This window comes from Sinohyriopsis cumingii, chromosome 9 (assembly GCF_028554795.1).
Source record: "Sinohyriopsis cumingii isolate HCF-2022 chromosome 9, ASM2855479v2, whole genome shotgun sequence".
Taxonomy (NCBI): Eukaryota; Metazoa; Mollusca; class Bivalvia; order Unionida; family Unionidae; genus Sinohyriopsis; species Sinohyriopsis cumingii.
Window position 1 is genome coordinate 74108396 of NC_142969.1, and position 22471 is coordinate 74130866.

Here is a 22471-nt window from a genome sequence, read left to right on the forward strand (position 1 = left end):
CACTTACTTTCATTTCTGGCAAGTGGATGGTGCAATCAATTTGCGCAAAGATGAATTTATTTCGTCCAAATATTTCACGTGAATAAAAATTCCAAATGGAGGCACTTGTCCGATCAGACAAGATGTATGTATATTGTAGTTAGCTGTACTCTAGCTCTGATAGTCCTGGGCAAGAGGATAAGCTGATTTTGTTATCAGTTTAGAAATGCATCCGCTTTGCAAATACTATGCTTTAAAAGACGAAATTGAATCCAATATTGATGAAATAAGAGTCATTCGGTTTACCTTGTTTTTTATCATTCTCATTGGTTGGGTGCACATTTGAGGGTCTCTGATATGGCCTCTTCCATTCCATTTGTCTTTGCTTTGCCATTATTTTTCAAGCAGGCTTCTGCAAGAGTAATACAATGTTTGAAAATAAGTTTCACAACAAAGGATGCATTGCATTTTTCTAAATGCCAGCAATAATCAATGGAATATTTTTTAAAACATGTACTTTGAAATGTGGTCTCAAGTTTAATTTATCAATTCATTTAAAAATCTCTGGCAAGTCACATGAAAAACATAATTTAAATCAAGCCATACTTACTTATCAAAACCTGACATATCACAAGTTTTTGAAATGCTTTTTTCCCTTTACGTCCCTTTGGACTATACTCTGGCCAGTCTTTTTGTTCCAAGCCTTTTCATCGTCCTGCAGACATTATCCCCAATTGTAAACCTGCCAAGGGATTTCAAGTAGTATATCGGAAAATAATAATAATAATAATGCTACTATTTTTTGATTTTAAAATTATTAGCAGTAGTAGTATTTCATGATCGATGTGACAAAATATGCTTGTATATAGTTTTTTGCCATGTTTTTGCAAGCAAATTCATTTTCTCTAACTTGAAAAAAATTTGATAACATTACCCCTTTACTCCCCAAGTACGCTTTTCTACGCCTTTACCTTTGCTCCCCGTCTACGCCTAACTACGCTTTTACCTTTGCCCCATCTACGCATTTCTACGCATTACACAATATATGCTATGAATATGTTACAAGTTTCTATTTAAACGTTGATTCGCCGTGAGGTAACCAAACGCTGGTCAAAACATAAATCATCTTTACTAACATTCGATTTAAATGACGTATTACTTAACATCAGAACTTTATAAATCTAAATTTAACCGAACAATTATACGTAGAGGGGTTTTCCACGGCCGCATCAAAAATACCTCAGTTCGATGTAAATATTATGGCCTTTTCAACAGATGTATGTTACTCATACTTGTCATTTTTGCCAATTATAATGCGAATGTTTACATTACTAGTATAAATTCATGATGTCATCATGTTCTTTATGTGGAAAATCATATTCGCCGAATGCGCGGCAAATACGGCAAGTCTTCTTCCATACATTGTAATGTATAATGTAGTTGTTGTTGTTGTTGTGGGGTTTAACGCCATTTTTCAGCACGATAGGCTATACATGGCGGCCAGTATTAATGGTGGAGGAAGAACCCGGAAAACCCCGGAAAGAACCACCGACCCACGAGAAGCTACTGGCAAGCTTTCTCACATGCCCACATTGGCTGAATCTTAGACTCGAACCGCCGCAGACAGAGGTGAGATGGCAGTGATCCGTAACGAAGAGCGCTTTAGACCACTCGGCCACTCGGGGCCCCATGTATAATGTAGTTTTAACGTGTTTAAAATAAGATATCTGTCATATTTGCGTGTCATATAAAATAAAATAACAAAATTAAGAACATCTTTGTTGTTCATTTCTTCCATTCATTTCAATATGCAGAGTTTCAATCAAATCGTATAACAGACGATACCGGAAGTGAAATTGTTTATTTACGAAAGGAATTCCCTGATCTCGTCATTGGGTCTGTTGTTTACAGCAATTTGTCTGGCAGTGAAAACGATTTTTCTGGATTCAGTTCCAACGAAATACCAGCTTTTATAAACAATGATGCCTTTAATGACGAAGGTTCTGAAATTCTGTCAGCAGATATCGACATTGAAATGTCATCAGACTCAAGTGACACTGATGATGATCAGCCAAATTGGTTTGCAGACGTGCAAGATGTTGACAGAAGTCCATTTACTCAGCAGTCTGAACCATCACATAATTTGCAGGAAACAGCACCAGAACTAGACTATTTCCATTTATATTTTCCAGTTGGACTTTTTGAAAAGATTGTTAGCGAAACAAATCAATTTGCAGCTGAACAACATGTGAATCAAGGAATCAGTGATGCAAACTGGACAGAGACCAGTGTGCCTGAGATGTCTGCCTTTATTGGCATGTTGATATTCATGGGGATAATGAAAGCTCCTGATTATAGTTTGTATTGGTCGAATGACAATTTTCTATCAAATGAAGGAATCAAAAATGTAATGCCACTCAAAAGGTTTGAAAAACTCCTCCAGTACCTTCACCTAAATGATGACAACACCGATTTTTCTGCTGATCACCCTGACAATGACAAACTTCGCAAAATCCGTCCAATACTGGATGAAGTTCTGTCAAACATTGCGAATACATACAAGCCTCGCCAACATCAAACCACTGATGAAGGTTTTTTTATACATTTCTACATTCATTACAAATATTGTATTTCTTTCCAACAGTAAATTGCACAGCAGAAAGACTCACATATAGAGATCATTTAAAGAAATACACATACATACATGTATGCATACATATTATATTGTCTTTCATCTTTACATTAATGTGATAATTATAAAAATTAAAACAAATAACTTCATGTTAATTTGTATGTCCAATAAGAACCACTCATGTGTGCATATCATATACACACAAAAATATACATTATATATCCATAACCACACAACTCTAATCTATCAAATCACCATACATAAATCTAAACATTAGATTCATGAATATCTGAAATTTAATGCATACCTTTTCATAATAATACAAATAAATTAAAAATAAACATAAATTGACTTTTATTTCACTGATCCTATTTTAAGGTTAGATTAAAATTTCAAACAATACTTCATTAAATGATTTATTAAGAAGATAATGCACTTTACAGGTATGATTGCATTCAAGGGACAACACAAGGCCAAGCAGTATCTTCCATCAAAGCCAATCAAGTGGGGCCTGAAAGTATGGATGCGCTGTGATAATTTGTGTGGTTTTGTCACCAGTTCGAGTTTTACCAGGGGAAGGAAGATACAGGTGAAATGAATAAGAGCATGAAGGGTCTTGGCTATCGAGTTGTGCAAAAGCTTACTATGCCTTTGAGAGGAAAATTTTATCATGTATATTTTGATAACTTTTTTACATCCATTCGACTGGTTCGAAGTTTATTGAGACATGGAATATATGCATGTGGCACCATGAGGAAAAACCGTAAAGGCTTCCCAGAGGAATTTAAATATCCACCATATATGGAGCAAGGGGACCATTTAGTCAGACAGGATGGAAACCTGACAGCCACACTGTGGAAGGACAAAAAACCAGTGATAGTCCTATCCACAGCAGCAGATCCAACCATCATTGATACTGCTAACAGGAAACAGATAGATGGGACAGTGCGACTGGTTAACTGTCCAAAGGCCATCACAAATTACCAACAGTACTACAGAGGGGTTGACATGTGCGACCAACTCAGGGCCAAATATCCAGGTGGACGATCTTCAAAGAAATGGTGGCGATATATGTTTCATTTCATTATAAATATATGTATCATCAATGGTTTTATAACAATGGTGGAGAGTCATCCTGAGAGTCATGAAAGAAGAAAAAGATTCAGACAGTTAGATTTTCGAGTTAATTTGGCAAAGCAGCTCATAGGAAGTTTCAAGTGCAGGTTGCCATGCATCAAAAATCTGTACCCCAGTGACACAGGCCAATATTGAGACGCACAGACTGCAGACACTTAAAAGGAAAAAATCTACCTGCAAATACTGTACCAAGCATGCAGAAAAAAGACGTAAAGAAACCAAATCTGGTTGTGTCGTTTGCAACGTCCATCTATGCTGCATAGAATGTCACAGCCTGTTTCATCAAAGCATGGTCATGGTAGAGGAGTAGCTGTGATGTGCGCCAATACAATGATAGTTTTTTTTTTATTCTCATGTTTGTTTGTTTTGTTCATCAACGTGAAAGTCTGAGAACAAGTGATTTGCTAAATAGTTCATATTTATATTTTAAATCAGCTCTTCAATGAAATGAAACATTAGCTAATTAAGTTTTTTTTCCTCCTCTCACAGCAGATATAATTACATTTCCTTGACCACATCACTAATGAAAAATAACAAGAACTCACTATGAAATATTTGTAATAAGCTTTAATAAGGCCATGTATAAACTTTATAAAATATTATTCTGTGAAGAACATTGAATTGCGCATGAAAAAAATCTAAAATATTAGTCACACGTAAAGTACGAATAATTTCAAGCTCCAAAGATGTAATAAAATCAAAAATGTGATGCTGACTTTCATTGTTTCCGACAAAACAGTACCTGAGTTTTTCATCAACGATGAAATGAATCATTAAAGTACATCCTTGCATGAAATATATTCCTATATCCAACTGAATCACATTACGACCAAGAGTAAAATGGTGCCACGCATGCCATGTGGGTGCATCTATCTTTAGAAACGGGGATTTTCTTAATATGACCACTCACTTTTTAAATCTGTTTTTAAAAAAAAAAACTATTGATAATTATAGGTTGTAATAATTAGTATGTACTGATAATATTGTTTTCTATTTGTTAGATATGATTTTCTTGGCTGTGTTATGTTATTATCATTACAAAATGAGTCATATGAAAAAGTAACCTTGACCTTCTATACCACATTGATTTATCCAACGTCGCATTGTGTAATATAGTTCAGACTATTATTTTTTAAAGAGCTAAATATTTAATAACTGAATGTTTATATCATGTTTCTTATGAATTTTATATATTCCTTAACGCATATACCAAATGAATTATAATTACAGTCTGTCTAATGAACAGGCACTGCCTAGATAATGCGATGTCCGCCATTATTACGTTTCTGCCTCTTGTCAGATTCACTTGTGACTTTTAACTGATATTATGAAGAATATAGCGGGAACACGGCAGTGAAATATTTTAGTTAAATATTTTTAACAATAATTTTACCAAGTATGATGATTAAATACATGTTTGTATTTACATATCAATGTTTAAAGATTCGAAGCAAAAGTTGCACTGATTAAACAAAACAAGTTGTGCTTCGATGGTTGTTTTTATCACGAAATGATTCAAATAATAACTTACAGTAATCCGGCATTAATAACAAATGCAGACTTTCGGTAGAAATGATTTAGGTTGTTTTGAGGCTATTCCAGGAATGCGAGAATAATTTTTTTAAGGATGACGTTGATTTACGGTTTATGTGTTTTTTTATGGGGAGCAAGAGTATGACGTCGCGAACGTCATATGGGACGCACAGGTAAGAGAGTTAGATTTTTATATGGGAAGTAAAGGGTTAACTATGCAACACAATCTACAGTGATGTTTGATTTTGATTTTTAACGTAGCTTTAACAATTGTTCAGTCATATCGCTACGATGTCTGCAATGTGGCAGTTTATAGTGAGGTCTAGCACTGGGGCATCATGCCGCAGACATGTAGCATGATGTCCCACCCAGTCACATTATCCTGACACCAGGCCGACCAGTCCTAACACTAACCTCTTACCACTAGGCCACCGGAGCGGTCACACAATGTACTAACAGCAATCCTAAAATAAATTAACCACCGTGAATCTATTAACTTCATAAATGACATTCACTCAAGGATTGAATTAAAATAGCCACAAAATATGTAATAGTGTATATGTAGTAAAATACCTGTTACATGTTCATCACTAAACATGTTTTGGCCTACATCCTTAAGACAAAACAGATGACCACTACATGTTCACCCCACCCCCAAAAATAATTATACAGGTTCACAACAGCAAATAAAGGTTATAACAGTATTTTTTTCTATAAAAAATAAGGCCCCAATTTACCATCTTCTTATAGAGTTTGGGATTCTCCTCCAACCTCTGGCAAAGGCCCTCTAGTTCCTCCACTGAATCACATGGCATTGCAAGAATTTATTCTCTATATTCTGTGTCTGGGCCTTGTGTATGATCTAGGAGGGTCGGCTGCTCCAACAAATTCTCAATATTTGTGTCCAGTTTCATAAGTACATTGAACTGGAAATCTGTAAGAGATTTGTGATGAAATTAGTTTTGAAAGATCAAGATCATTATTATAAACTCCTTATAAAGATCTATACAGTGAATATGGGTTTAACAATGAAAAATATTTATGGAATGAAATACATGGTTTCCGTACAGTTTATTTGAAAATAAATAAAACTTTTCCGTATAATCCTTTATTCTTTTATTCCCTGGATATGTTGTTTCACTGCTGGTGTCTGTAAAGTCTGCATTCAATGTAGATGGTTTAGGGGTCTGACTTACAGAAGACAATGGTATACATAAGAACGGAAAATAAAAAAAAAACAATGGAATGATGAACAGTTGACGCATCAATGTAAAACAATTCATTGTTTATTTGCACAAATAAGTCTTGAACAGTATGTTTTATGACCTATAATTTAATTATTTAACATCCCACAATGTTCTGAAATAACAGTATCTAAGCTACAAGAGCTTGTGCTTTCATGTCTTAATCTTCCATTTTCCAAACAAATTTTGATGTTGTCTCAATGTATATGACCGTAGCATTGAACACTAACATTCAAAATGTCTACACGATGACAAGACTATTATCAACTGAAGTGACAACAAACCAATGCGTTTTACGTGCATTGAACATAAGCATTTTTAAATGCAACAAAATGTGTTTTTAGTGTACTGCCACAAATTACCCAACATTTTGTCAAACATAAAACAGTTCTATTACCTTAGATGAGAATTAAATTCATGAATACAGTGTATAATTGACTTATTCGTATTTAGAGAGCTGTAAATGAAATAAGAGATTATATAAAAGTCAACACCTGTAGTATTTGTTTCTTTATTCTATAATGTACATTTTATTCCATCCTCAATACTTACTACTTGCAGAGGAACTGGCAGAGATAAATCTGTATATTCTCCACTCCAGAGTGGATGGGGATGGTGATGGTGTTGTCCTTCTAGATGCAGCTAAATGTATAAAAATAATCACTAGTCCTTAATTGCAGTAAAAAAAAGAAACAAAGAAATCAGACTGCATTTTTTGGCATGTAAACAAAATGCATACTGGTTGCAATGAGCACTGTATATAAGGCAGTGATACAATATATCACAAAATGCATTCTTTTTTAACAAAACATCTAATCTCATATATACAGCATCATGAGTAAGTAAGTACTCTTAAACACATCTTATTAAACAGACAGAAAAATGATGACATTTATACATACTTTTGATAAGGAATTTTAAATTGTGGCATGGTATAAAATACATTGATAAAAAGAGACCAGATAAACTAAATAGAAAATACCAGCAGGATAAGAGGAAATATTGGAGTCTGCAAAATACTCTCCATTTCAGAAGGTTTTGGATGAGATGGCTGAACAGAAAGGTTTCCACTTGAGATTTTCATCTTTTTTTCAGTTCTTCATTTTCATCTGAAATATCAATGAGAACTTGTAAATACTGTATGAGTCCTTGAATACACTGACTCCTTGTGACATACAGGGTTTGCAGAACAATCGCTAGCAATATTCACCACGTTTAAATCCAGCTGGTGAATTTTCACCATGAAATGCATCCGAAGGCAGTGAATAATCATGGATTAAAGACAAAGTAGTGTACAGAAATGTGCAATAAATTAGTCAAGCTCCAGACAAAACAAAGATATGATTTATCTCTGATTCATAATGAGTTTTCTTGTGCTACACATTTTACCAATGCAAATTACATTGAATTTTGTAAATTAGATGGTACAATTAAGATATGTATGTCAATAGATTACTAATCTTCAGCCTTCCAATTAATGCTAAACACAAGTATCAAGTCATGTATTTAGTCTCTCACCACCAATAAATGCATTCTTAAGTAATCATCCTAGAGTGCACCAAAGGCATATGAATTTTGATCCAATTCCAACATTACTGCTGCTTGAGTGCTTAGATCCAGTATTGCCTTCACTAACTGATGTTATTAATACCTCTCTCTCATCAGCATAATTCCCATCATTTTTCAAAACTCCCATTGTAAAGCCTCTGCTGAAGAAACTAACACTACACCATAACGATTTAAAGAACTACTGCCCGGTTTCTAATCTCCAATTCATATAAAAAAAATCTTAGAAAAGGTTGTTCGATCCCAGATTGTATCTTGTCTGAATTCAAACAGTCCTTTTAGCAATGTACAATCTGCATATCGCCCTTGCCACAGGACACAAGCTGTGTCTGCAAATAGATTACACTCCAGCCCAGTTGATCTATGTTGTGGTGTTCCACAGGGGTCTGTTCTAGGACCTGTTCTCTACATTCTATACACTCAGCTGCTCTCAAGTGTCATAGATCATCATCCAGTGTCTCACCAATTGTACGCTGATGTCACCCAAATATACAAATCTAGCCACCCAACGGAAGTTGATGTTACCATCCAAGGTGTGGAGATGTGCATTTCTGATGTGAAATCACGGATGACTTGTAACAAGCTGCAGATGAATGATGATAAAACTGAGGCCATTCTGATCACAATACAAAGAGTTTCTCATTCACATCCTTTGCCTCACACAATAAATATCAGCAACACCAACATTAAATTCACACAATCAGTACAAATCCTAGGTATTACTCTGGACAGTACTCTCACATTGCACCAACATGTCATGAACATATGCAAGGCTGCATATCTTGAGCTGAGACGCATCAGTTCCATTCGCAGATATCTTTCAGTTGGTGCCACTAAAACACTTGTGTGTTCATTACTACTTTCAAGACTGGACTACGGTAACTCAATTATGACTGGTTCATCTTAATATCTACTGCAGAGACTTCAAAAAATTGAAAACATAGCTGCTTGGATCATACTTAGAGTACCACGATCAGAGCACACCTCCCCGCTGCTCTGTACCCAACACTGGCTATCCATTCGATCCAGAATCAAACACAAAATTTGTTCTCTGTGCTACGTTTCACTGACAGACTCTAGTCCAACATACCTATCCGACCTCACCTATGTGTACCCACCAGCAAGATACTTACGCCCCTCTTCCAACAATCATATACTCATTATTCTCACTATGAAAACAAAGTCATATGGACAGCATTCTTTTGCATACCAGGGCCCAGCAACGTGGAATGAATTGCCCACTGAATTTAGACACAAAGACACGGTGATCCCATTCAAGCGTGCTCTCAATACTATTTATTCCGACTGCAAAAACAAACTTAAAGACTTAATAATGTTAACTACCTTAACTATTCTCAGTATGTTTTTTAGGTTTTCTAATTTCATGGTGTTTGTTTTTGTAATCATATCATTGTGTATGTTTTTATGTTGTCTAATGTTGCAAAGCGCTTAGAGCTTCAAAAGATTAGGCGCTATATAAAGTCCTCATTATAATTATTATTATATTTAGCTTGGATGAATATTTTTAAAATCAGTGGCCATAACTAAAACAATGGGGATTTGTTTTCTGATCATAAAAGTATGTTGGATACCATCCATGATGCACAATGCTGTCTGACATTTCTATGCACCTGAGGTTTCCATCTCAAATATTAAAGCAAAATGCATACCGAATTTGACAGATTGACGAAAATAAAATAAAGCAATGCTTACCATTTGAAAAGAGGCAATTGTCACTAGTATATTCTATTCAAAATGATATTAATTTTGGACACAGGGGATACCACCACCATGTTTTCCTGACTCGTGATATGTCGACCTATTCTGTGCACAGCTTTGAAAAGATGTAATGTTTATCCATCGAGCTATAGAAATGAAATGCATTTACTGTAGACTGTTTCTGTCAGCAGTTAAGTTGAGTAATTAGGTCAGGTTTATAGCTAGTTTTACAAAATTCAATGTAGAATGCCAATAAATGACAAGATATATTTTTGCAAACTAAAGTGATCTTGTAAAAAGATTAGTAAAGTTTAACATTTTATAAAAAAATATAAGCTATTATGTGGAAAAGAAACAACAGTGAAATAGGATGCAATGTGTTTGCGTCTTGTTGATGGGGGAAAATTACTAAAGAATTTAGAAACAGACTATACGCTGGGGAATTTTTTGAGAATTTATGTTCTAGCGACAAGTTTACATATTGGGTAGCAGATGATTTTGTATGTGCGGGACAACTTCTTGCAAAATTGGAAACTTGGATTAAAATGCAGTATTGTTTTAAGGTATACATTACCATATTTTATATAATGTATTGTATGATTCTAAAAGATGCATAGTTAATCGGAATGTCTGGGTTACAGATTCAAGAAGGTCATGGAGTGGGTCTACATGTTGACTAATAAATTACTATTTGATCCCCTAGGTGATATTTCAATTCTGAATTAACACCAATAATACTTAATGTATAACCGAAAATGCGACAACCTGGTGGAGAGGCAAAAATGGATATAAAAAAACTTCCATATAGCCTCAGCAAATTTAAACTGAATTAATAGGGAAAAAATAATTAAACTAAACAACAAGACAAATTATGATATGATTTTCATACAAGAAACACATAATAAGTTGACTAAAGAACTAATAACTTTATGTGAGGAAAAATTAAATGGGGTTATAATTGTCAATGATTATAAGGACATGTAAGGGGAGGGGTAGCTACTTTTATCAAGAATAAAATGGGAGTAACTTGGGAGCAAAAAAACAAGGGAAACTTTTTTGCAGGAAGATTGATACATATTGTGATAGAGGACACTTATTTTATAAATGTATAAATACCTGCTAATAAAAACAAAAAGCAACAATTCATTGAAAACCTGTTTAAATATGTAGAAACAATTTCAATGGCCCCCACCCCAATATTTGTTGATATTGATGGAAATATTGTGGATCTGATGTGCAATCTTACTGCATGCAAATCTTTCCAGAAAGCACCTATGTACTGTTTAGACACCGGTATTTGGTAATAGCCATATCTAGCGCCAAATTCAAACTGGTCATAGGACAGAAGGTTGAGTAGCTACAATGTCATAGCCACAATGTCTCCACGAAACAGGGGTAGTAATATTTGCGCTAGGGTTGTACTATTCCACGTCGATTTACAAGTCACCAAACAGGATTTGATCTGGAAATATTTTTCGCACAAAGATCTCCTCTGCCAATGGTAGATCAATGGCTGGGAGAAATACTGGCAAGTCAGATGTGTATAAAATTTACAGCAATGTGTGCAGATAAGATTGTCAAAAAATGTTGCAGGTTTTAATTAAAGGGCTATATCAGCCTTGAAAGTGCCAGAAATTATCATTATAGATGTGGCTTGAGTCAACATGTTTTCAGTTAACAAAAACGAAGTATCAAAGCTAGTACCGGGCATCCTTGATAATTTGACTAATAACTATTTTTACTTAACCATTTCAGACTTTACAATATATACTCAATGTGTTTATACCAATATTAAGTTTCTGTATGTCACTGTTTAAGTTTTGATTTTCTCTGTTTTATTTCACTTGATACAAACACATGCTCACTAATCTTGTCATGTGGTGTATCTCGATGATACTGTAAAAGTGCATAGCATAACACAGGTTTCGAACCCTTGCTATGAGCAGCAGCAGTAAACATGGCATGTACAACGAGAAATCAACTTTTTTTTCTTCTTGGCTATATAATCATTAGGTACTAATGTGTAAACTATTAAGTTGGTAATTTTTTTAATATAATTATTGTGCAGATTTACTAAATGTTCTTTTGCGATACTAAGTCCCATGTTTGTTTAAAGGTTCTAACAAGCTGGGGTTTTTATGCAATATGTCATAAGTATATAAGGTGTTGTGGGCTGCATGTATGAAGAGAGCTCAGCAGCTTCCTAACTAATACTGCAATTACTATGAGCTTTTTTAAAAGTTATTTATTTTCTTTTAGTTGTCTTTTACTGTTCTGTATATAGTTTAGGAACTTTAAGCAATATTTTGGACTAGTTCGATAACATAAGGCACATCACCCAATATTTTATTTGGGGGGCTGATGGGTATTACGGCCTAACGAAGGGTGCTGTGTGGAGCGTTTTGATGTCGACTAACAGTGTAATGAAAGTCAAATTTTCAGAAATATCACACACAACTGGTAACCAATAACAATGCATTTCTACAAAGTAACGTTATAATGTTTTTGTCAGACTTTACTTACCCTGATGTCTTTTCTCTAATAAATACAAATACTCACAAAAGAACCGGACCTGTTTTCAAGTTTTGTTGGCCTACATTTCATTTGGCTGGAAAGCGATGAAAGTCAGGAATGCCAAAATCGGGTTAAGCTGAAACATGATTATTTAAGGAAACAAATAAAAATATGTTTTGCCTATTGGAACTGTAAGCAATGTTTCGTTTCATTCAAGAAACATATCCCCCACATGAACCTACTTAAACATACTTTGGCGTACCTCGACTACCGTTGCACTGCAACAAATTAAAATGTATGCTAATGGAACAGGAAAATGTATCCATTTGCTAGTGTCATATTTTCACTCCACCAGGATAAAGACATAAAGACAGCACTGTAAGTATATTAATTACACATAAATTAGTGGAAGAGTGTCGATATAGGCTGCCAAGTGTGTGAGCTATTCCTGAAACTTGGACTACTCATTCCGATGTCAATCGACATTGGATCACATATACATGGCCGTTATTTGGGTAGTAAGACATAGCACTAAAACAAAAACAACAAGTGCTATGTCTTACATTGTAGAACTATATTTTGGACTTGTACTTTTTTGTTTAAGATTTTATTTAAGCATAAAATATTTATTGATGGAATTGAATGTGCTTTTCTCTATTCTAAATTATATAATTAATATTCATTCCTAACTTATTTTACAAGCAAACTACATATAGTTATATCATTTGTTATAAGAACTTGGCTATATTGTCAAGTGAGTGTTATCTTCACATACCAACACATTTATTTTGTATGTACTGATTTTCTGTATTTAAGACTCTAATTCCATGCCTGAGAAATTTTTCTTATGCTGCAATACATGATTCAATTTCTAATACAGTATAGATCCAAAATGTTCTTAGGGATATAGAATACCCAAGTCATTGTGAGTGTTATCCTTGCTGATTTGATCTTTGCAATACAATTTAATAATTACTTAATCCATGATATGATTGAGTTTGTTTTAAACTAGTAATTTGTTAAATTACATCACATTTTTTTGTAATGTAACAAATCCAAATCACACACACACACTTAATCTAGCACTTCATACACATAATTCCAATGTCTTCACAAAAAGCTCAAAATCACTGTGAGTGTTATCTTCACTGACATAATATTTTAACTTCAAGTCAACAATAACTTATTAATCTAGCAATCCAGAAAAGCATAATTTAATGACATTTTTCTTTCATAATTTACTAGTTGTCTAAGTCTGAGATGGGCAAACTATTTTTCAATGAAGCCACAGCTGTGGTGAATGAGAAGTGAAAAACATCATACCATGCCACAACTGAGCCAAACTTACATGGCCAATTTGCCACTTGTGGCAACTGGTGACATGGTTGCCCACCCTGGGTCTAAGTCAGTGTGACCGTTGTCATTACCAGACTGAAACCCAATTTAATGCCATTTGTATAAATTCATTTCAAATAAATATTATGATAAAGTTGAAGTGTAAAGTCAAGCAAGTATTCTGTTTGCAGATTTTACATTTTAGATATTCCAGTAAAGTCATATTTTCTCTTGTGTAGTAAACTTTATTGCAACTGGTTCCAAAATAGTAAATCTTATTCAATTTTCATTCACCAGAATAGGTATTAATACAATCCTGAATTAACTGTATGGTATACATTGATCTTGTGTGAGATTGTAATATACAGAACTATACCTCAAGACAACAATAATATACTGAATTTATATTATATCAAGACTGTCATGGTTATGAATTCCAACTTTATTCAGGTTTTTTTCATAATAAATGATCATCTTGCGTTATGGCTGAAAAGAAATCAAAGTTCATTTTAACTCCATTCTCTCCACATTTGTCAGTTGTTAAGAGGCATACTCATCCTCAATGTTATAGTAAAATGTAATCTTATCTGGATCAATCTTGGTGGTGTAATATATGAATGTAGAAAGAATATTATCATCCAGATTAAACTATTTTTTATTCAGACTCTACTGAAAATTTTATCTGGATATGGGATACGGAGCCTGATGTGTACGAACAAAGCAATGTGTACTATGACCTTTTTAATTTAACATTTTAAACTCCTGCAGAAGAAACAGATTTTTAGATCCATTAAACTGTATTAACAAAAACATTTTTTTCAGTATGATTTTCCTTTACTTAGTAGTGACAAAACTCATATTTTAAAGTTGTTGCTTTGTGTTTGGTTTGGCTTTTTATGGTAAAGCAACACAAGTAAGATATTTAGTACCAAGGCACATTAAGTATAGTGCCTTGGCCAAGGACACACCATGGTAGCCAACCCAGGTTGGTCCGATGGTAGAATTTGAACCTGCCTTATTTCACAGGTCCAGAAAGCTAACCACTGAGCCACTACAGCTCCCCATCTTATAGTGGAATGCTGGTATACTTTATGATCAAGAAGGATGGGTTGGGGTATGCATGTTACATCTGAAAAAAGTGATGCAATTTTTGTTTACATAATATTTTAGTCATACAATATGAATCATTTTCTATAGATTTAAGATGTATCAGATCAAGTTAAGAAAAATCATATATTCTGTTTCCTGGGAATGTACTAAAATTCACTGTTATTGTTTGATTTTTTGGTAGTAAGCTTATTTTTTTTTTCTTTTTAACTTGAATACCTAATTTGTTAACATCCTGTCCTAAATCTTCATGGTTCTGTCTATAAAGTGACAACTGTTGATACATGTAGGGAAGTTTTTGTTTATATCTTTTGATTTATGTGGTTCTGGAAGTTGCAGTATTTGTTGTTGTATTATTAACCATTTCAGTAATTTAATGAATGCAGAGTATACTGCTCTATCAATGAAATTTAAGGGAAGATAATGTAAAAGTATGTTTCACTGCAAATATAAATTGTTTAAAATAATAATATATCATTTATCATATGACTATTCAATTGTGGTAACTAGTATTCCATCCAGTATATATATATATATATATATATATATATATATATATATATATATATATATATATATATATATATATATATATATATATATATATATTAAAATATGTCTTTTCATACAGCTGGTGATCATTTAGATACAAGTGCAATTGAACATAATCAAATTATCATTGCAGGTGTTTTTATTAGTAGTAGTATTGCAAGTATAAGTGTTAGTATTAAGATTTCATATACAGGTATGATAAGAGTATCATAATGTTTAAATGATGCTCCTTGTTACAACATAAAATATGTTCATTGAAACAAATGGTTCACTGGTAAATTGGCAGCAAAGGTCTTCACTGAATTATGTTGCATAAACTATTTTACAATAAAACATATATGATGCATCTCAATTATGATGATGTGGAGGAGGAGGATTAATATTAATGCAGTTTAAGTTGTCTTCATCACATACGTTCTAGCAAATGTAATTTTTATGTAGCTCATTATCAGTTTGAAACTGGTCTATGATTCTTGGATCTGGACATATATGGTCCCTTGCTGTTGTGCTGCTATGGTCTTTACAGTTGATTAGGATATCAGTTACACTTGGTTTACATTTAAAACCCCATAGGATGGAATGCCCAGTTTGAAACTGAGAGATTGGTTAATTATCCATAATATAACTCATGCAGTTATTATTAGGTTTGATATCAACGTCTTTCATTAAAAGCTTTTCAACTCATGTTCTGTTCTACCATACAGATAAATAAAGTCAAATTCAAGGCTTTCAGAATTTCCAGTTTATTTCATGTGTTGTCAGTTTAATGGGCAGGTAACTTACTGTGCAGCAGACAGACTGTATATTGCCACTGTACCATATAAATATCAGTGCTTAGTCTGCTCTCAGTGGCTGTGGTTTGATTAGTTACAAGTGTCATCACATGTGACTAATTATCAACCAATGTAATGAAACTTATATAATTTGAAGGCTGTATTTAAAAACTCTAAAGATCTTAAATGTGTGCTAGAGGGTAGGGTTAGCAGTTATACTCCCAGTTATGTTTGTGATGAGCGAAAGCAGCTGCACACATTCGAGCTTTTAGTTTGGTTCTGGTAGGGTCAAAACATGCAGGTACATTTTGATCTTTACAAATTAACATAATTCCCATGTAATACTTTCCAAACCTATGTATGCAATTGATTTGATAAAAGTTTGGAGATTACTGTTTAGGTTCTGTTCTTACAATACTAGATATACCTGACTACTCCATTAGGTTCATGTCTTCTATCTTAAAAATTAGGTGTATGTCAAAATACGAAACTATCCAGTGAGACCTATGATGTTAATTTTAATCGCTATGGGATTTGTGACATAAAAAACCCAAATGTTTTATGTATTAAAAGGTAACTAACGGGAGCGGGATCTGCAGTCAATCAAAGGTATGTATGCTAGACTCCTGATAAAAATGTTTGTGTTACAATCCTGTTATCACGTCAACCAGGTTACCAACTGCGATGTACCCTTGCCTTACTCCAATTCCCTCAGTACTCAGTAAACAACTAGTGTTGCTGTACATAACAAAACCAGTCCATATTGATCTTACCTATTTTACTAAATCCTGACAAAGATAATTCTCTAAATAAAGCATGATTAATATGTGAAGGTCTCGCATGTAATCAAACTCGTCCAAGCTTTTAATGATATGAACCGATTTATCAATGTTTATCAAATTTACATGAAAAACTATTTCTTATTTGTTATCAAATATCTTCGATGTTTTGATCATATAAGCATTTATGCTACATTAGATCAAAATAATCTTTTTGTCAGAAATAAAGCCCTTATAGTATTTGCAAGGTCAACCAAACAGATGCAGAATTTGAGTTTAATATGAATGAATATTTTTTTTATACAAAATTGCTCTTTTGCTATATCTTGATGAGATAAATCTATTTATAAAGTCTGATAAAATTAATGAGAAATAGTTTTAAGAGCAGTAGCAAGAATGGTTAGTGAGATCTAGAACCACCACATTATATACATAGAATTTGCTCACAGCCTCAGACATACAAGCAAATAATTAAACAAGTCAGATCTAAATTGGATCATAAACACTGTTGTGCAAGTCGTAAGAAACTCTGCCAATCAGATGCAAGGTCACTTCATTAACATATCTTTATCACACTCATAATAAGCATCATTGTGAAGCTTGACTATATAAGCCCAATGGCCAAGTATGATCAAACTTGAATCAGCAGTAGTGGTTATAACCTCGTGTATTTGTATGCATGTTCACTTCTTCAATCTAGATCTCATTTATGCAAGCATGTATTCTAAATTTAGTAAAAACTGCACTATATGTATACATATTGCATGCGGTGGTAACATGCTCAGTCAGGTGAAAGATCACTTTATTATTATTAATGGTTAACACTCATCAAACTTCGAGGACAACTTAATGATTTTAGTCTATATTGTGGAAGTATGGCTTTTAGGCTGGTTAAAAAAACTCAACTAATCTTATACATGATCACCTCGTGTATATACTTGGATTTTGCTCATTATTAGATTTATCCAAGATGTTGATCTAAGCCCAAAACCAAGTTTTATATAAACAAATTGATCAGAACTATGGACTCCAAAGTAGCTAATTTCTTACTGTTGAAAGACAGAAGGGGATGTGAAACAAATAACACACTCTGGACCATTACATAAACCCACTTAGCCTTTTGACGAGTTGAGATAAAATAGCAACAATAATGTTAATTCAGATTGATAAATTATGTTTTCTCACATTACCTCTAGCCCTTTTCAACATGGACGGTATTTGTCTTCCACATATGTCAGCTCTTAATTAGTGGCCCTTTCCCATCATGAATGTTGTAGGTGAAACTCTCATAATTAGGCTTTTTAATTTGTATCTGTAGAAGAAAAACATATTGGTCTGCATAGATCAATGTCACCTTTTCTGTATTAGATTAAAATGCCATATGTATATGTGTGTGTGTGTGTTCATTTTAGAATTTAAGCATAATTGTCTCCATGTGTTTATTTTAAACTGATGATGATAGCACATAACTGGTTCAATTGATAAAATGTTATTTCTTACTTCTTACAACTGCTCATTATATCTGAATTTACATTCAATGTTTGTTTTGATTAACATATTTGGGATAATGGGCAAATTATTTATTTTGTAGTTTATCATTATATCATTTACCAGTAATTTATCTTTCAAATATGTAAAATATAGTACCATTATGCTGACTTCATATTCGACATGACATCCCAGCAATACATAATAAGCAGATAAGTGCAAATAAAAATGTTTAGAATGTAAAAGTTACTCCAAGCTCAAATAAGATCAGCAAAAGATAATATCCAACAAATTACCAAACAAAAAGCGAAGTTAACGCAGTTACCTTTATTATGATGTCTCCAACACCAACGGTACTGTACAGCTACATCTTCTGAGTTTTACCGTCATCTTGTCTTTCAAACCAGAATTAATTTCTTGAGCTCTTACAAAATGAAGAAAATTTATAATACTATAATTTAAGCAGCTTCTTTACATGACATAAGATAAATTATGGCACAGTGTGATGTCTTTCAGCACGACGCAACTTCACATTTGGACGGCGTGCTGTGTGGGCATCCCTGACACAGCAACTGACATGAATTCTCTATTAGCAGAAAATAATTCGGAATAAATCCTCCGCAAATCTAACATTCTCGATTTTTCATAGTTCCACTTTTTCATTGTTGCATTTGTTTGATTGTACAATTGCTATTGAAGTTCAATGAATCAAGTTCATCTGCTGTCTGAAATCCCTGTTCAGTTGGTATTTTCTTCCGCGCATGATGCCGTTTAAATAAAAGTTACGGTCGACATTCAAAGTGGTTTAGGTTAATTTATTATTTTCCTTTATTAAAGTCATTTGCAGAAAGTGTTTCGCTAGGATGAGATAATTAAAAAAAATATAACAAAAAGAAAACTTTCTTTTCCAACGCTAATACTGGATATATTTCAATTTGTGATTGATACTATAAATAAATATTTAAAAAACATTTTAGCCTGTGGCTTCGGCGCGCCACTCGTTTCTGTGGGTTTTTTAAAATGTTGTTGGTGTTGTTTTGGTTTGCGTGTGTGTGTGTACCATACTAAGAAACATACCTGGTATTAGGCCATACGTAGAAAAAGAAATTATCCTCTATGTGTTACTATTCTTACTGTAAAATGACGCAAAAGTGATCAAATTGCTATTAAGATTTTGTTTTCCTCGAGATAAAGCAGCCACTTCAAAATGATTATAAAATCTGTGACAGATGAAGAATGTCGTTTAAATAATTCGTAATCTTAAATACTGTAGGGATTTGCTAATGTATTTCATGGCCCTCGTTTGAATAGATACCAACGATCATGTATATCGACCAAAATTTGTATATTCCTGCCCACGATCATGTATTTTGTATTAAACCGTATATTACACGAGCACTCTGTGGCGAACTCGGGGGGGGGGGGGGCTCTATTGTACCCGCTATATCAGTTGAGAAATATATTGAACAGATCAGGCCCCAATACTCTCGCTCTGAAAAACATTAAAATAATTATATGCAGAATATCGGTATGTCTCCCTCTTGCCGAAAATTTCAGCAGCATATATATTTTGCAAGTAATGTAATGGGTATAATAACACACACACGCACACACACACACACACACACAGACACACACTTTATTTTGAGGGGGCCTCCATTTCCAAAAAATTAAAAAGTATTTTATGTTTGTGTGTTTATATAAAATTTTGTTTTAAATAAAACATACAACACATCAGATGTGTTGTATGTTTTATTTAAAACAAAATTTTATATAAAAAATTTATTTTGTAGATATTTTTATGGGGTATTTATGTTTCCATAGTGTTATCTAAAGGGTTGTTCGTCCGAGTCTGGTTTCCCTCACCTTGCTCGAAGTTCCTTCCCTTGAACTATTTTGTGACCTTTGCTATATGTCGCCTAGGTCTCAGTGTTTGCTATATGTAATGGTGCTATATTGTATGTATGCTATATTTTCTTTATGTTTGAGACAGCAAGTATAGATCAACTATCTTTCCCAGTTGCATTTCTTCCTTTATGATGTTATATTATATACTTTAATTTGTTTTATGGTTTTCTAATTTTGACGATGGAATGGTGTACTATTTAGATTTTGTTTTAAAAAAATAATTTCCCATTTCATTATTCGAGTGATAATATGTGTCGTTCCTCATAATAGGTTTTAAAGCTGTTGATAGGTAGGTTACGCCCGATCCAAGGTTCACGCTTCTTTATTCTCTATGTGTTTCTCCTGGGTCGCGTTAGGCCTCCTTTAGTTTATCTGATTATGCTTTATTGAAAGATCCAAACGTATTTATGAGACCACATTATTGTGCAGTGGTCAACCATGCAGTGCGGGAGCTGTATGGATTTTAAGATATAGAAGAAGTTAGTAGGGTTTTAAACTAAGTGTTAAACAGTATATATTGGTGTCTCTGTTTTGTCTGTTTATGTTCTACATGGGGTGTTTTACTCTTGATGGGCCTGTCCACTTCGCTTAGCGCCATGTGACTTAGCCCCATGGTTTCATCGCTATTTACTTCCCCCTTATATTTTCCCTGTATCCCTTACTAAATGTCTTTAGAATTTTTTTTATAGAAAGAAAAACAAAATAAATTACAAAATTCTTTTATTGTTTTCTTTCTTCCTTTCTTCCCTTTTCTCTTTTAAAAAAAGTTATATGGTTTTTTTTTTGAAATATTTGAAATATAATTTGAAATTTTCTTTAAAATATGGTTGTTGTGGGGTGCGAGGAGGGGGTATGGGTATGGCATCAGCTCGCAATTGCGCTACGCGACCCTTCGGTCTGTCATACCTATTCCTTTCTCCCCCAATTCCAACATAAATTGCGTTATATCAGCTTGACGGTAAGTATCTGTTCGTCGTAAGACGTACTGAGTTCGTATTGTGGTTAATATTCTTATTTTTACCACGTATCCTATTTGAAATTCTTTATCACCTGTCCACAGGATATCATCGTAGTTACTATATAGTCTATACATTTTTAGAACGATTTTGTTTTCGTAGTCTACATCTATGAATAAAATGTCATTTTTGTTATACTTATATTTTTTGCAAATTTCCATTATTAACTTTATCCTATTATGTTTAGTTTTTTTCACATTGGGCAATCGTATGTAGTTTGGTGAAGTTCGCTGTTTTACATAAAGGGCATTTCGTCATTATCCTGAGCATACGACGTTTGATTGCTTCTTCGTCTGTTAGCCAGGTGTTGTGTAGGTATTTAAAAAATTATACTTTGTGTTTTGACAGATCTTATTATCACCAATTTTTCCAAGTTTTGTCCAATTTACCCCCCACCCCAGTTTTCCTTCTCTAATCTACATTTTATATTTTTGGTTACCTCCTCCCTAATCCTAGAGTCACTTTTACTTATTTCTATTTTCCATAAATCTGTTTTGTCTCTATATTTTAAAATTAGTTCTCTTATATGTTTAAATTTGCGTGGCACTTCAATTTTTTATATTAATTTGTTATTTTTGTATATCTCTGGTCGGTTTCTCAAAGTGAAGCCGAACCAGTAGATGTACAGTGCTTCCCACGCTGTAGCCGGGTCTGATTGCAATTTTTTTTTTAATCTATTGATTATGTTAGTTAATTATAGTAGTAGGGGGCTCGGCAACCCCAAGCCCCCTCTACTTTTGGCCCTATATAATGTCTCTTTTTTTACATAATGCATTTTATGATTCCATATATAATCTATTATTTCGTTGTCTGTTTTGTTTAAAACTGTATTATCCATATATATGGATTTAATTATGTAATTAATATTTGAGTATAAATAAGTCTTGGCCACTTGGGCCCGCTCCATGATACGTAATGGCGCCATGGCCAGATTTTCACATTTTTTCTTATTTTCTTGATAATATGTTCATAGTTTTCTACAGCTTCTTTTTTTTTTTACCAAAGTAAACCCTTAGAGCCTTTACCGTGTCTCTCAGTAGGTGTGTGTGTGTGTGTGGGGGGGGGCAATCCAGGTTGGATGCCCCTCCAGTTAACTATTTTTAAAATTTCGAACTTGTTGTGGTTTATTTTGGAACCCGACGTTTTACCAAATTTTTCAAATTCATCTACTAGATGCTTATAACATTTC

General features: G+C 33.6%; 1 protein-coding gene across 3 annotated transcripts in view; it reads left to right on the forward strand.

The window, feature by feature from the left end:
- Nucleotides 1-22471, forward strand: part of LOC149792028 (uncharacterized) — a 147370-nt gene that overhangs the window by 90659 nt on the left and 34240 nt on the right. The gene's annotated exons all lie outside the window — the stretch shown is intronic.